The sequence below is a fragment of the Heterocephalus glaber genome, unplaced genomic scaffold (genome assembly GCF_053883595.1).
Source record: "Heterocephalus glaber isolate CG9 unplaced genomic scaffold, H.glaber_assembly_v1.0 deba00001481, whole genome shotgun sequence".
Classification (NCBI taxonomy): Eukaryota; Metazoa; Chordata; class Mammalia; order Rodentia; family Bathyergidae; genus Heterocephalus; species Heterocephalus glaber.
In genome coordinates, this window is record NW_028258317.1 from 24418635 (window position 1) to 24434840 (window position 16206).

Consider the following 16206-nt stretch of genomic DNA (forward strand, 5'->3'; position numbering starts at 1 on the left):
CAGTTAATACATATCAAACATGCTCAGTGCTCTAGGCACTTTTCTGGACTGCTATACAAACGCTGAAACAGATAGGTAAAACTAACCATAAGGAGATTGTATTTTTTATAAAGGGGAGAGAAAATACACAAATAAATACTCACTATGATATCAGTTAAGTATAAGAGCTACCCTATATTCTAGATAGGGTAGTCAGAGATGCCTCCTATGAGGAGACACCTGAACAGGTGTCTACTTGAGCTATATAAGAGAACATGCTTAAATAAAGGGGAAGAGATTGTTAGAAAGAAGGAAAAGCATTTTCAAAGGTTCTGAGAAAGAAGTGAGCTTGACATATTTGAAGAAGAACACCAATGCCAGCTGTGTAACTGGAGCAAAGTAGAAAAGAGAGACAGTGGATACAATGAAATTAAGAAAGGGTCAAGTCAAGTAGAGTCTGACAGGCTATTTATAGGACTTTGAATTTTCTTCTGTGTGATAGGAAGTATTTGAGGGGTTTGCACAGGAGTCCAATGTAATCTGATTTGTTTTCCAAAGCTCTCTTGGATAGTTCTGGGGAGAAGAAACTATAAGTCAACAGTTGAAGGAGGCAGATAAGTTAAAGCTCTTATAATAGTGTAAATTGCTAGTTATTTCAATCCTTTGGATCCTGTTTTGAAAGAAGACAAAAAAATTAGGAAATGATATGAATATTCATGGCTAAACTCAGACTCCAATCATTGCATTATGCCTCTCAGAGACTAAAGACAGTCTGGTCATCTCCTTATCATCATTTATTATCAAACTGGCCCCCATGTGGAGGTAACTATAGAGCAAGTTATAAGAATTGCTAATGCACAAAGGAATCTTTCAGTAAAGACAATTCATGGCCCAATATGTCACAATAAGCCTAAATCAATGGATTGTCCTAAGGAAGAAATCAAATAACTAAGCAGAAATACAAGGAAATTATAAGCTGTCCTTTCCCCCATGACACTTCCTGTCTTGTTCCTGACCAAGCTGGTCTCTGCAAGAACTGAGTTGAAAACAACAGCAATACTGGTATGACAGAATTAGTTATTATGCTATTATATTATGAACAGACAGCTATTAGAAAATACTATGAAGGAACTAGAGCCCATTCTACTTCTAGAAGCCCATCCACTGAATATTATTCATGCTTTGTTGGGGAGTAGGATTAAGTATATCATCTTAAAGCTGATTGGATTTTTAAAGAATATAAAGATAGGACATAGTAATATTAAGTCAGGCACACACACACTCTACTGAATCTACAAGGATACATACTCTGCAAAAGTCTTCAGTTAAAAAAAAGTATCTAGGTCTCTGTATGTATGCCTTTTTCTTTTTAAATTTCTCCTTTTAATTCTCTCTGACATGAATGTGTAATGCTGAGAATTTATGCTAATGAAGAATGTGTCCACAAGATGTATAATGCATGCCTTTTAATTAGTTCTGCTGCTATAATTGATTAACATTTTGCCTGTGCAGTACTATTACAAAGAATCAGCAGTGAAATGCTGTATGCATCTAGTCCCTGTAGAAAAAAAAAGCATTGAACATTGCTTTTGTATAACATCTGCACTGCCAAAGTGAGCCTCAGTGTTCCTATTGAATGTCTTTTGGGAGGAGCTTTAAGCAGCCTGGAAAGAACCAGAAATGAAACACAAAATGAAAGTCCAAAAGGCCCAGAGGACTGAGTACAGTAGGAAGACAGAGAGAGATCAAGATGAACATGAGGAGTGTGAAAACAACCAGAAATCCATAAGGAATCTGAGGCAAATGGTGCTAACAGATGGGAATAAAAGCTGAGAAAATAGGGCATGCAGACTGCATATGTATGTGTGAACAGACATATGTGTGCATGTGGATGTGAGTATATATACTATGTGGAGATTAACAGTGGCAGAAATTAAACATACAGCTATAACTCTTCAGCATCAGTAGGGTTTGCTAATTTGCTGACTTCACCCAGGACCCAATGCACCTGATGTAGCATCCATAACAATTGCCTCTCTCTTCCCTCCAGGGGAAAGGAAGGAGCATTTACAGTTCATTCTCCGTGTGTGTATTGGTCAGCCCTGTGCTAGGTGCTGGGGAAACAGCACTAAAGAAGGCACATTTCATTGTTTCCAGTGATACAAAGTCCACTGAGGGAGATGACAAGCAAACAGGAAGTGAGAGTATCTTGAGCACAGAGTAGGAGAATGGATAAATATAGATGCCCAATGCAAGGCTAGAGTGATTCAAGGAAGGATTTCAAGCATACATGTTTTCTGACTGAAGACAGTTATGTAAAAGATGAGTGGAGAAAAAGATTGTCTAAGCTCAAGGAACTTTCTGTACAAAAGACATGAGAAATATGGTTTGAGCATTTTGGAGAAATGTCAATAGTTTAGGAAAATGGGGATGAGGGCACTGGGCTTGTGAGTAGCAACTCACAAGGTTGTTAGGTAGAGGTCAAATCTTTAAGATCTCTCTTGGGGAAATTAGTTTAAACAAAAAATTAAGTCTTCTCATTTCAAGACTTCTTACAGGCAAGGTGTTACAATGAATTACATGAATTTCCAAATAAGGAAGGGAATAAGCAAAATTCCTTAGCACCCACATATTTTTATTAGCAAAATATCTACTCACATCTTAAGTATTTGAAAAAAGACCTTTCGCATATAGTCTGAGAATCATTGTTCTATGTAGGTACTGTATGTTTGAGTTTAGCTCTCATCCTCTATAAATACTCAACAACCTATTTAGTTACTTTAAATTCATAATCACCATTGCTGTCCAACAGTTCTATTCTATTTCCTCTTTTTTTCTTTATTGATCATCTCACACTTCAATTCTCCCTAACAGTGATTCCCAAGCTTCTCTTCTAAATGGCCAGTCCTTTCTCCATTACTCTGTACTCTCAATTTATCATTACCATATCATAGGGAATTTGGGAACCATCAGTCTTCTCTCTTATCACATTAAAGTTTCCATCTCAGCTCTCTATTGGAATTCTTTCTTTCCATTATTCAGTAAATTTACACTATCCAGCTTACCTTCTCACAAATCTCCCATGAAACCAACACTATCTACAACCCCCCTTCCTCTCCAACAATTAATCTCTCTTCCTTATCACAGAAAAATCTCTCAAATAAAGTTGCCCCTACTTCCCAGTTTCCCTACTATCTCCCATTCCTATCCATGTACCCAGCAGTTTTTGCTAAGGATCACTACTAATGCTTCTGTGGCTCAAAATCCAAGTGGCATTTTTCTCTCCTACCAGTTGTGTTTTACACTGTTAGCCATATCCATTGCCTGAAGCTGCTTCTTCCCTGTCTTCCACAATAAAAGTTTCTTCTACTTTCTTCCTAATACTGCATAATCTTTTCTTCGGCCTCTCTCAAAAACTTAATCACTTCTACTCCCCTATTTAATGATTAATTCCTCAAGTTTCAATGAGTATGTGTTTGGTACTCACTCCATGCTCCCTTCTTGGTTATTTATAGTCTGAAAATTTTCTTGAATTCTATATATTCCTCCCAGTCTTCACTGCCACTAATATACCATCAGTTTTTCTCATACTTTTGCTGAACTCCCTTCAACTAGTTTCCCTATTCCTTTTTGGGACCCTTTACAATGTGTTCTCCATATCACATTTGCTAGAGTGAAAAGTTTTACAGATCAAATTTAATTATGTCCAATCATTTTCCTTTCTGCACCCCCTTCCTATACACAACTTTTGAAAACATTTTGTAGCTTTCTATATTTCTTAAGTTATAGCTTTCTATATGTTTCTTCAGATAAACATATTTCTAACATGGTTTATAAAGCTTTCTATGCTCTGGCCCCTACTTACATTGTTACCCATGTTTCATATTTTTCCTCTCAATTTCTATGCCTTTACTATACTACTATTATTCATTGTTAAATTTCCCAAATCTACTATCCTCTCTTCCACCACAAGCTCTATCCATATCCTATTCCATCAGCTTGTAACACCACTGCTTCTATCTCCTTTCATATAGTAAATGATTTGTCAAGACTTAGCTCTCAGCTCTATGGTAAATTTTTCAGAGAAGTCTTTGATGATAACTGGACTTTCCATCTTAAACTCTGTTTGAAGTCAAAAGTAATCATTGCTCTTGTTATGTACCTCACCATCCAAAAGTAGCCATTCTGAAGAATGTTAAGAGAGATCATTGAAATGGATATAATCCCAGCTGTGATAAACTATCTTAGAGTTTGAGTAATATCCTATAACAGATGTATATGCCTGAACCAATAGCCAATACATGACATGTCTTTTCACCTACAATTAGAATATCACATCTAGAAACCCAAAGGTAGAGTTGCAGATACTACCTCTTGATAATACATTTAGTCACTTTCATTCAAAATATTTGCCTCTTAATCTCATACTTAGAACTCTGCTGGTTCACAACTTACATGTCCAAGCGAGAGACATTTCTACTATGGCAAGGAATGGACATTTTACCATGGAACAGATAAAATTTTCAAAAAAAACGAAACCTGAATTACACTATGGACATTTGGAGACCACACGCTTTATACAGAGAGCAGGGTCATGAGGTTGGCTTGGGTGATTGACCCTGATAGTAACAGGAAGTAATGTTGGCCAGAGTTTGAATCCAGAGGATACCCTAAACCACTTCCTTCTTCACTTTGCTTACCATAAAGGCTGACTTTTTAAAACTACAAATTTGTAGGACCAACACAAACTTTGTATTTTTGAAAATGAATCCTTAGGTTACCATAAGAGGCAAAGAACTTTGACTTTCTGAGATGTTGCATAGAGATTAAAGGATGCAGAGAAATAATAACTGGGCATGAAAATAGTCAATACCCCTTAAGGCCACAGGACTTGCTGTAGAAACAAGCTAGTGTGCATCTGCCTGTGTCCTTGCTTGCATCTCTTCCTTTTCCTTTTCCTCACTACTTATATTAAGTATACTGTTGGTGGTAAATTTTCCCCTTTAATCTATAAATTGCAGAATATGGAGGTGGATTGATGGTGGACCAGAAGGGGAAAGAGGCATTACCCAGAAACTCTAGATATGAAAAATGAAAATACCATATTATACCTGGATGCATTCTGGAGATGGACATTTCTAATACTTAGTTTATTTATTCAAAGATTAACAACACAGAACTAAAATAATGCACATGTATCTTTGGCAGTTCACAAAGTGCTATGTCAGGAAAGGTGATTTTCAAGGCTTGATTCTTGAGATTTCGCCAGTGAGTTATAGCAAGACTTTGTACTATGCACGTAGAAGATGGGAACTTTATGTTTACTGTGCCCTTGCATAAGCGAGGACAAGAACTTCAGCAGCACATAATTATATTTCCTGTCTCTTAAATCATAACCATCTTTATATGAGTGTCGAATACTCTGTTTCAATTCTTGCATGTTTTATGATTTGTGATTGTTTCTGAAAAGAAATGTAGCTTGGTAAGCTCATGATAAATTCCAATAAAATTTCCTGCCTTTTTAATAAACAGCAAAATCTGAACTGCAGGTAGAGGCAGGAGACGGACCAACACGTAATTCCCTGGACACATTATTGTGCTCCCCATGTGTGTAGAGACAATGTCATTTCAGTAACAGGATTTTCTACATGAAAGAGTTATCCCTGTAAGCCAAAGCTGAATGTAGGTGGTTTTGTTGCTGCTGTATCTGGTGCCCTGAAGTTCTAAAGGGAAAAGCATACATCTTCATAGACTTTTATTCCAGTGCTTTCACTTTACTCAGAGAAATTGGAAATTAGAATCAAGGACCAAATTTTTTTGTAAGTGTAAGTGTTCTTTTTAAATTGTGTTATTGAACAAAGGCAAATAAGGAACTTGTATACACTCTCAAACCATACAAGTACACAAAATATGTATGAACAAAATCAATGGCATTCATTTATTGAAACACCTATTATTAATCAGACCCTGGGAATTCATCCTTAGAATACAATAAAATGAAACAAACTATACATTTAAAAACATTTAACCATAACATTGTGGTAAAAATCTAAAGACAATCTTTATGCCCCAAAATACAGAAATAACAATGATTATAGCCTATTAGAAAGCTAGCAAATTGTACAATCAGTAAAAAAGGATAATTTTGAGGACTATATAGATGCACATGCTTATTCATAATGATTTCTTAAGAGGGAAAAATAAAACAATGTCACAATGTATATCAGGGACCAATGAACAATAATAGGTCATGCAGTACAGGAAAACAAAAATTGTTTTGAGGAAGTGCTAATAAAATTAAAGTTTTCTTTTTGCTTTTCAGATGTTATTTGAATATCGTTGCTTCGTAATATGTTCAATTATAAATTATAAACTACCTAATAATCACAGAGTACTCTTAGAGCTACAGAGCACTGTGATTTGTTAGCAGGGAGGAGAGGAAGGTAAGGACTACAAAGTAAAATCCTGCCAGTATGGCATTTTGATCTCTAAGAAATTAAAACCAACATGTTACAAACATTAGTGAATAATACAAGAAACTTTGTTATTTATGCTGAGATCATGGAAGAAAGATGACAAGTGTAAACAATCAAGAATGGCTTTAGAGAAAGATAAACCAGAGACGTTTATGGCTACATGGATCCACCTTCAGAGCATATACTTAAGTGAAATAAATAAGACACACGTGTAAATACCGAATTGGTTTTTTTTTTTTTTTTGGTGTGAGAGAAACAGAAAGTGTAAATGAGAACCAAAATATATAATAGATATTGTGAAATGGGAAGATAATATTCAAAGGGGGAAGGGGACCTAGGCAGGGGGTGCAAGGGAAAGAAAAGAAGGGAAAGAAAAAAATGAGAAAAGAAGGAAAACAATGGAAATGAGGCTTTTGTAAATAGAGAGGTGTGGAGGGGTGGAATGGAGGGAGGAGGAAGGGGAAAAAATAAGAAGCAAGATGTAGCATGTACAGGTACAAATTCCCAATGATGAATGCGATCATATTGTAATCGTATCATATACCTAAACTTAATGAAAAAAATATGGCTTAAAGAAGGAGAAAAAATATCACCTGGGCACTGAAGAACAGGAAAAGTCTGGAGAAGCTGAGATGAGCAAGAAGGATGACTCAGATGGACCAGAAACACAGAGCAAATGCAGACACAGAATCGTGGCAGCACTGTGTTATCTCCATCTACTCTAACAAGACACCAGCATAGATAATGGAAGAAGCAGCAGCACCGTGACCAGAGAAGATGAGGGATGTGGGAGATTAGGCTCCAGTTTTAGTTCCACCTCAGAAACATAAATAACTGAAAGAATGAGAGCATTTGGTATGTTTTATTATCTGCTTCCCAACCAAGACCTCTATATTCTTATCCTATAGACTTTCCAATCGCTAGTATCTAAGCAGGTGCTCAACTGACGTTGGCTACAGGAGGAGAGTCATGGTTTATTACAAGCATGATCTGTCTTGTGCAGGACTAGGTGTCTGAAGGTCTGTGATGTGGAAAGTGTGTGCTGAGTCTGGCATGCTTGCCAAGGCCCATCCTCCCTAATGTCCATAAGGGCTTCCATAAGGCTGGTGGGGCCCATATAGAAATAGCCACTGGCAGTGAACAAAGATGTCACAAGCTGGTTCATCTTGCTGAAGTTATAAATACCACAGGAAAGACAACTCAAAACCTGCACCTGAATTCCATTTCTTTTATATTTTTCAAGGTTTAGCCTTTTTCTTCCACCCAACTTCTCTACCAGATAAGAGATAGACAAGAAAGATCAAAGTATATGGAGGTTGACACACACTTTCATACTAAAAAGCCGATACTGGGAGTGTGGTTTAAATTTTTCTGCAACAGAGATCCCTAATGATTTGTCTGAGAGTCAAAAGATTTACAAATCCAATAAAATTTATTACCCAGCAACACACACACACACACACAAGTGGCAATGTTGACAGAGTGGGATGTGTGGATGTGTGCTCCCTGCAGGCAGACAGAATCCAAAAGAAGGTAAGGGAAGAGGGCTGGGGGAGTGGTGTAAATATACATATGTCTGTTTCTCTTCCCAAGCTTAGAAATAAGACATGTCATTCTATTTGCCCTGGGGAGAAGCGAATGAGTGAGAAGGAAAAGCCTGAGTCTTAGGCTGGCAGGGGTTGAGAATTACTACAGTAGAGAGAATTCCAACTCTCTCCTCAAATACATGTTTATTAGCCCATTATTGTAGTGAAATACTTGAAGCAAGGTATGTATAAAGAACAGTAAGTTTATTTGGCTTATAGTTTGGGGAGCAGAAAGTCTAAATAGCTTAGTGCCAGCTTTGGTGAGGACCTGTTGGCAGATTACAATGGTGTGGGCTCATGTGAGAGGGAGACATCACATGGTGAGAGCAAGTCAGAGACTTGGAGGGGCCAGGCTTTCCCTTTCAATAACCATAGGTTCACAAAATACTATCAAGGGTTCCCTTAAGAACTATTAACCCCTTTCAAGGGCACTGTCCTCAATGATCTCCCACTATAATCCACCTCTTAGAAGTTCCACACCATCACCCACAAGCTTCCAACACATGAACCATTGTGAGATACCCAAACAATACCCAGACCATAACAACATGACCGGAAAAAGTTTCCTAATCATACTATAGAGCAAATGACCAGCAAAGGGACTGCCAGGTCATATTTCTCTTCATAGATTTTGCTAAATTTCCTTCCAAAAAGGTTATACCAAATTTCCTCCAGCAATAAAGTCTGAGAGTTTCTATTACCTACCTTCTTGTCACCAGCTTTTGACATTAAACATATTAGTTCTTTCTCATGTTTTGTTTGTTTGGTTGGTTGGTTGGTTGGCTTTTTGTTTTGGGGTTTTTTTTTGGTACAGGGTTTGAACTCACAACCTTGTTCTTGCGAGGCAGGCGTGGTGCCACTGAGCTAAATCCCCGGCCCAGTTCTTTCTTGTCTGATAGGGAGGAGGAGGGAGTGATAGTTCCTTGTTATATTTATTTACTTTTCCATAATTGTGAATGAAGTTGACTTTCATTTTTTATTTTTTCCCTATTTCCTTTATTTCCCTATAAATTTCCTTTTATGTGCTTTCCCAGAGTGTTTAGGTCACCCATGTTTTCATTAAGGATTTGGATGACCACTTAGTGAACTAAGGAAACCATTTGTCTTATGTGTTGAAAATTTCTTCTCTTATATTGTTATTATCTTTAAACTTTTTGTGGTCATCAAACAATTTTAAACTTGTATGTATGTAAGTTTATCAATGTTTTCTGGAATTTTTAAGAATATAATACTTGTTTTGGGGTGGCTTACCCAGCTAAGTGAAAGTAGCATGATATAGATTGAACTGAACTTTTTTTTCTCTAAAACTTGTCAATAGGTAATTTTTCTTATTGGTTTAGACTATATCCTAGCTTTCCTCCAAGGGTACAGAGCAGACTTCTAGGATACCTACCAGCTCTTACACAACACATCAGAGTTCATCTGTTCTGGTAATAGTGCTCTATGTAAGATTCAATCGAGTGGGGCGTGCTTCTAAATTAGGAAAAAAAATTGGAACTCACTTGTCTATTCAACTATGGTTTAGAGAACTAGACTATGCTACCTTATTCCACTCTAAAGCTAAAGTGATGCATAAAAGCTATCTGCTGAAAGTTAGTTTCCATTTACCTCCTCCTGTCCCACCCTAATTTCCCACTTTCCAACTTTTTTTTTTTTTGTAATTAATGTTCACTCTCCTGGCAGAGGAGAGTACACTAACTTAAACTTGAGCTTTACACATTTACACATATTCTGGGTTTCACCAATTATTTGATGAGGCAATAGAGAGTAAAGGGAGCAGAGTTAGGATGAACAAAAGCCAAATGATCTCAGCACCTGCCATTGGAGACTCTCCTCTGGCAGGCAGAAATGGCTGCAGAAGTCAGCCACCTGGCCTGAAATCTCCTAAGGCAAAGACGCCTGGCTGCCAACTCCTAATCTCCTGGCAGCCACTGCAAGGAGTTAGGAGATTCCTAAAAAGAACCACACAGTTTATTAATTTGCAGGGGGCTACACAATGAACAAAGAGCCTTCATATGCAAAATTTTCCATAATATATTTATAACAGCACCAGACTTAAAATCAGAGAATAAAGCTTCCTAATTCTGTGTCACAGGACACGATGAACAATAACCATAAAAGAAAGAAAAACATACACTGGACTGTATTAAAAATAGAAATGTCAGCTTATCAAAGTAAACCATTTTCCCTTTTTCTTTAAAATACATATTGCTGATTAAAGAAAAATGTATAATGTAATATCCTGGGTGTTAAGTGAGTTTCCCATGGAATACAAATCATTAGGTACTTTCTATCTAATCTGAGAATCTCTTTTAATTGGAATATTTTGATTATGTACATTTAATATAATTATCAATATAATAGAGCTTATATGTACTATCATGTTATTTCACTCACCTGCTTTTAGTTCTCTTTTTTCTGTTTTTCTGCCTTTTGTGCTAAATGTTTTCTAAAATTCTGTGCTTTCTTACTATTGACTAATCAAATTTGACTCTATTTTAGGTTTCAATGGTTATTCTTAGCCTTACCATAAGAGGCTTTTCTGTACTTCAATTTTATTTTAATATAATAATGTAAAATAAATGAACTCTCAAGCATATATTTCCATCTATACCCCAACCTTTGAGCTGTTGTCATACATTTTACTTTTATGTCATAAACCTCATGGCATATTGTTATTTATTTTTAAACGGTGTTTCTTAAATGACAAAAATAAATGTTTATAGACATAAAAATATGCAATAAAATATTTTTAAATCAAATGTAGCAATACATAAAAATAGCATTGCATCATTGCTGAGGAAGATTTTCCCCAGAAATTTTAGATACATGTTATGGTTTAGACCTAAAATGTTTCCCAAAATCCTCATACCTTCAAAGATGGAGCTTTAAGAAGGTGGTTGGATGATGGGGGTAATATACTCATCAGCGTATGATTAATCCATTGGATTAATCATACGCTGATGAGTTCATGGTTAAATCTGCTATTAGGAGGTGGGGCCTCGGTGGAGTTGTGCCATGGGAGCAATAAACTGGAAAGGTATATTCTTGTCCACAGCTCCTCTCTTCTCTCTCTGTTCCTGGCTTCCATGTATGGAGAGCTTTCCTCCCCCAGGTCCTTCTGCCATGTCATTTCTGCCAAGCAGTCAGCAGACCTGGACTTTATCCGCTCAAATGTGAGCCAAATTAAACTTCTCCTTCCTGAAGTTGTAGATCTTGGGAATTTTATCCCAGCAATGGGAAAGTGACTAATAGAGTAGGTTTAACATGTTAAAAAATTAATCAGCTTTGGTAATTCATACTTATCTAGGAATCTGTCAATTTCTTCTGGGTTTTCCATCTTATTGGTATATAGGTTTTCAAAGTACCCTAAAAATTCCAAATGAGCAATATCAATCAATGAAATTGAAAACGTAATTAAAAACTTACTAAGAAAAGCCCAGGGCTGATGGCTTCACTGCTGAATTCTACAAGACATTTAGAGAGGAACTACTGCCACTACTGTTTAAACTCTTCAATGAAATTGAAAGGGAAGCAATACCCCAAATTCATTCCTGGAAGCAAGCATCACCTTGATCCCCAAAGCAGGGAAAGACTCAACTGAAAAAGAGAACAATAGGCCAATCTCATTAATGAACATAGATGCAAAAATCCTCAATAAGATTGTGGCAAATAGCATGAAGAAGATCATCAAGAAAATCACACACCCTGACCAAGTGGGATTCATGCCAGGGATGCAGGGATGGTTCAACATAACGCAAATCAACCAATGTAATACACTATATCAATAGAGCCAAGGACAAAAACCATATGATCATCTCAATAGATGCAGAAAAAGCATTTGACAAAATCCAACACACATTTAAGATAAAAACCCTACAAAAAATTGGAAAAGATGGTCTCTACCTCGATCTGATAAAAGCCATCTATGAAAAACCAACAGCCAATATCATACTAAATGGTCAAAGACTAAAATCCTTCACACTAAAATCAGGAACAAGACAAGGATGTCCACTATCACCACTCATGTTCAATATCATCTTGGAAACATTAGCCACAGCAATGACAAGAGAAAGAAATAAAAGGAACAAAGATAAGAAATTAAGAAGTCAAATTGTCATTTGCAGATGACGATACTCTGTATAGAAGACCCCAAGAACTCCACCAAAAGTCTTCTAGACTTAATAATCAAATTCAGTAGAGTAGCTGGATACAAGGTCAACACACAAAAATCAATAGCTTTCCTCTCCAGGAACGACACTCACTGAGAGAGAAATAGGGAAAACAACTCCATTCACAACAGTACCCAAGAAACTGAAATCAACCTAACAAAACTAGGAATCAACCTAACAAAAGAAATCAAAGACCTCTTCTCTGAAAACTATAGCACTCTGAAAAGAGAGACTGAAGATGGTATCAGAAAATAGAAAGACATCCCATGTTCTTGGGTAGGAAGAATCAACACAGTGAAAATGGCCATACTTCCAAAACTACTATATAGATTCAATGCAATCCCAATTGAAATCCCAGCAGCATACTTCACAGAACTTGAGAAAACAATCCACAAATTCATTTGGAACAAGAAGAGACCCAGAAGAGCAAAAGCAATTCTAGGTAACAGAGACATGGCTAGGGGTATCACAATCCCCAACTTGCATCTACACTACAAAGCTACTCTGATAAAAACAGTATGGTATGGGCAAAGAAACAGACCTGAGGACCAGTGGAACAGAATAGAAGATGCAGAAACAACGCCAGACACACTCAGCCACCTCATCTTCGATAAAGGAGCCAAACACCCTCACTGGAGGAAAGATAGCCTCTTTAATAAATGGTGCTGGAAAAATTGGGTTTCAACTTGCCAAAGATAAAAACTAGACCTATATCTCTCACCATGCACTACACTAAAATCTAAATGGATTAAAGATCTAAATATTAAAACAGAAATGCTGAATCAGCTGGAAGAGAGGTCAGGTAGAACTCTTGAAGACATTGGTGTAGGAAAAGATTTTATGAACAAAACCTCAGTTGCCCATGAGCTAGCACAAACAATCAATAAGTGGGATCTCTTATTAAAAAGCTTCTGCACAGCAAGAGAAACCACCAGCAGTGTGAAGAGACAACCCACAATCTGGGAAAAAATCTTCACCTGCTATTCCTCAGACAAAGGTCTACTATCTAGAATCTATAAAGAACTTAAGAAACTCAGACCTCTCAAATTTAAAGGCCCAATCCAAAAATGGGCATCTGAAATGAACAAACATTTTTCAGACAAAGAAGTAGAAATAGCAAATAAACATATGAAAAAATGTTCAACATCACTGGTCATTCAAGAGATACAAATGAAAATAACGCTGAGACTACACCTCATCCCAGAAAGAATGGCTACTGTCAAGAAATCAACCAATATAACAAATGCTGGTGGGGCTGTGGGGAAAGAGGAACCCTGCTCCACTGCTGGTGGGAGTGTATACTTATGCAACCACTGTGGAAATCAGTATAGAGATACCTCAAAGAACTGGGACTGGAAGTCCCATTTGACCCAGCTATTCCTCTACTGGGTATCTTACCCAAAGAATTAAAAGAATCATACCACAGTGATATATGAGCATCTATGTTCATAGCAGGACAATTTGTAATAGCTAAAACTTGTAAGCTGCCCAATTGCCCATCAACTGGAGACTAGATAAAGAAGTGGTGGTTTGTTTGTTTTTTTAATGGAGTACTACTCAGCCATAAGAAATGAGAAATTAGAGACATTTATAGCTAAATGGATGCACATTGAGGCCATACTCTTAAGTGAAATAAATAGGACACACATGTGTAAATACCATATAGTTTCTCTAGTGTGAGAAACTGAAAGTGTAAGTAAGGACTAAAAGATGATAATAGATCATGTGAAATGTGAAGAAAAGGGGCAAAGAGGAAGGGGAAGTGGGAGGGGTAGGGGAAAGGAACGAAGGGTATGGAATTAATATGAGAAAATGAAAAAATGGAAACAAAGTCTTTGTAAATAGGGAGGGATGGAGGGGTTGAAGGGAGGGCAGGGGAAGGGAGGAAAAATAAGAACCAAGAGAGTATGTAAAGGGCCAAATTTCCAATGATGAATGTCATTATATTGTATACCTAAAATGTACCAATAAAATTAATTTTAAAATAATAATTGTAAATATTTAAAAAATTAATCAGCTAGTCATGGTGGTGTGTGCCTGTGAGGCAGGAAAATTGCAAGTTCAAAGCCAGCCTGGGCAACTTAGTAAGACCCTGTCTCAAAATAAACTAAAAGGTCTGGGGATGTAGCTCAGAGGCACACCATTTGCTTAACATATGTGAGGCTTTGGATTCAATCTTCAGTATCAAAACAATCAATGCAATTCACTATATTAACAGTAAAGGGAGAAAATTGATGTAATTATCTCAAAATGTGTAGGGGAAAATATGACATATTTCATACCCATCTAAGCAATTATAAACATCAGAACATTTTCAGTCTAATAAAATGAATCTTTGAAAAACCTAATGTCAATATCATAATTACTGGCATAATATTTAAGGTGAAATAAAGTTCTCTTCTTGAAGTTTATAACTAAGGAAAGATGTCCCACCATCAGCGTATTTATTCAATACCTTACTGGAAATCCTAATAGTGCAAGAGGGCAAGAAAAAGATACAAAGGGACCATTTAAAAGGAAGAAGTAAAACTGTATTTAGATAACATGATTATGTATGAGGAAAAGTCTAATTTATAAACCAACTATTGAAATTAAATGCCTAAATTTTGCAGAGTTGCAATACAGTCGTAACTCAGTTCAAGAACTTAATTCACTCCATGATTCTGGCTGCAAACTGAATTGGATGAGAACTCAATCAAATTTCTCCATAAGGTCAAAACTGAACCTAACCATTTAATTTTATTTCGTTTTTGCCCAATTCAGTTTGCAACCTAAAACACAGAAAGAATTAAGTTTGTGAACCAAGGTACCACTGTATATAAGGTCAATATTCAACATCAGTTATATTTATGTAAACTAGAAGCATCAGTTGAAAATCCAATTAAAAGAGTAATTTTATCTGCAGTCTTAATTACAAAAATGTCACATACATACTAAGGAATAAGTTTAACCAAAGAACTGTAATACTTCTGTATTGAAAGACTTACTCTTACTAAACTCTTACTAAAGAAGATTTTAATAAATGGAGAAATAGACCACAGTACTTAAAAATTTGAAGATTCAATGTTGCTTAGATGTGAGTTCTTCCGAAAATTACCTATAGTATCAATACAATCTTAAACAAAATTCTTCTAAGCTTTTTGTTGAAGTTGGCAAGCCAGTTCTAAAATTTACATGGAAATGACAGAATAGCTAAAGCAATCTTCAAAAAGAAAAATAAAATCATAACAAATATTTTCTGATATCAAGTCTTACTATGAAGATAAAGGAAAGTGTGGTTTTGTCTCAAGGATCAATAACATGATAAAAAGAACAAAATTGAATCTAAAAACATAGCCACATTCACATGATCATTTTATTTTTGAAAGCAAATGCAAGTAAATCAGTCTTTATAAGTGATGCTAGAACAATTGTTCATAGGAAATAAACTTTGCTACCTTACAAGTTCAGTTGAGAGGGATTATAGGCCTCCATGTGAATAAAGAAATTAGAAATCTTCTAAAAGAAAGTAAGACTGCTGCTTAGATATAGGAAATGTTTATTACACAAAAAGTAATAACCATTAAAAATGATTTATTGGACTTCATCAAAATTAAAGCTTCTCATCAGAAGACACCATTAAGCTAGGCATGGTGTTGCACACTTGTAATTTCACACTCTGGGAAGCTGAGTCAGAAGGTTGTAAGTTTGAGTCTACTCTGAACAACTTAACAACTTAGTGAGAGCCTGTCTCAAAATAGCTCAGATGAATCCCTTGGGTTCAATCCAGAATGCCACAAAAGAGTGAGAAAAGATGGATGGAGGGAGGGGTGGAGAGAAGGAAAGAAAGAAAGAAAGAAAGAAAAGAAAAACCATTAAGCAAATAGAAAAGTAAAAGACAGACTGGGAGAAAATATTTACAAAACATATTGACAAAGAATTGATATTAAAGATAAATGAGACATTCCTATAACAATAAAAGACAAATAATTCCAAATGGAGAGAAATCCTAGA

General features: G+C 36.2%; 1 long non-coding RNA gene across 1 annotated transcript in view; it reads right to left on the reverse strand.

Annotated features, from left to right (window-relative positions):
- The window catches only part of LOC110347744 (uncharacterized), a 150732-nt gene that overhangs the window by 19642 nt on the left and 114884 nt on the right, over positions 1 to 16206 (reverse strand). The window lies entirely within an intron of this gene.